Source organism: Atta colombica, unplaced genomic scaffold, assembly GCF_001594045.1.
Source record: "Atta colombica isolate Treedump-2 unplaced genomic scaffold, Acol1.0 C712136, whole genome shotgun sequence".
NCBI classification, from domain to species: domain Eukaryota; kingdom Metazoa; phylum Arthropoda; class Insecta; order Hymenoptera; family Formicidae; genus Atta; species Atta colombica.
In genome coordinates, this window is record NW_017259009.1 from 1 (window position 1) to 1,741 (window position 1,741).

At 23.6% G+C, this 1,741-nt stretch overlaps 1 long non-coding RNA gene across 1 annotated transcript; it reads right to left on the bottom strand.

The window, feature by feature from the left end:
* Positions 1-570: 570 nt before the first annotated feature.
* On the bottom strand, positions 571-1,740 carry LOC108684032. The gene is made up of 3 exons (XR_001932048.1): positions 1,688-1,740; positions 1,354-1,476; positions 571-758 (listed from the first exon to the last, which is right to left on the bottom strand). It is a non-coding gene; the product is annotated as an uncharacterized LOC108684032 (long non-coding RNA).
* Between the last annotated feature and the right edge of the window lies 1 nt (position 1,741).

Consider the following 1,741-nt stretch of genomic DNA (forward strand, 5'->3'; position numbering starts at 1 on the left):
AACTGTATATAATTTAACATTTTAACTAATATGCCAACCACATCTAAATGTGATATGAACTTTTGCGAAAGTTCTATCGTTCATTCAGATACCATTTATTTAGCCATTAGAAATTATTGTATTAACATTGCGAATGAGAAATATGTAATTCGGAATCTTATTCGTATAAGACAATTTACTGTAAATTATCTATAAATATTTAACTTTATGCGTCATGTCTATTTTAATTTTTGAAATTTATAACATAATCATCTATTTTTATGTTTTTTTACTGAATTTTTTTTTATTTATAATAATTTATGTTTTAAATAATTTTTCTTTATTAAATTTGTCTAACTCATTTATAACAGTATCATGTAGATTTATCTCAATTTTGTATAATTTAATATAAGTAAAATGATATTATTTATTGCGGATAACTGCGATGACTGAGAATAAATCTTAGAATAAAAACAACTTTGATGATTATTATTGTTCTGTTTATATTGATAATTTATTTAATTGAAAAAAAGCATACATTTCGCAGAAATAATTGTTTAAAAACTATACTATTACTGTTACTTTGAATTATAAATTTCGTAACACCTAATGGTAATAAACAAATGAAATATCTCTTAATTCTTCAAATTTGTTTTGATCCAAGACAGGAAACTGGGCACTCTTGTGTAAACATCTGGCTGTCCAAGAGTACAGGAACAGGCGAAGGAAACGATTCCAATTTGAACACCATTAGCGATCAAAGGTGCACCAAGATCGTCCTTGAATGAAAATGTAATTAATATGAAAATACTGATATATAAAATGACATATAAAACTATTGTATAATTAATTACTTATTATACTCATTTAAATATAAGTAATTTAATTAGATCACTATTTAGTATTAAACTATTTTATAAGATTCATATCTTTTTATAAATATATATAGAAGATGTAAATATATCAATTCATGTCAAAATGCAAAAATTCAGTCGACATATAATTAGAGTCTTTTAATATTATTTCTACTTTCATAAGTATATAAATATAAGAATATAAATATAAAGTTATAGCGCAGTAAAGTAGAAGAAACATGAAGTTTTTTATTTTGCTACGCTATAACATTTTTTATTAATAAATATATAACATTTGCTTTTTATATTGTTGTTCTTAATAGCGATATTTAAAAAATCAATATTTAAAAAATTTTATAATCATTTTTATTTCTGTGAGATGTTTTTACGCAATATTTATGTGATAGATACGTAACAAAATGATATTGAATGGTTAGATTCATTTATTAATCTGTTGATGTTATATCAAAAATATATATATAATTGATTTATTGTATCATATTAATAATCGACGACTCACCTTGTATTCATTCGTTCTGTTTTGAGCTGTAGCGCAGATATGGCTTTCTGTCAGTTCCCAGTGACTTTTCGCGCATTCTTTTTGCTTAACAACTGTCAATTCAGTTTGTTGCAAGTCTCCATTCTAAAAAGGATAATTTATTATTTATTACATCGAGTATCGAACAATGAATAACAGCAGCAGAATTATGGTTGTTAGAATATCTTTTTACACTTATTATTTCTAATTTCATGTTATATTTATATAAAAAGAAAATAATAAAATTACTTTAAGAAAGAGTTCTTTCCTGATTATGTATAATTGGAAAATTTTTGTATCATAAATTAAACATTACTGTTGTATTTGTCCATCCAGATAATAGGCACGGCTTGCCTTCGAAATTTTTATT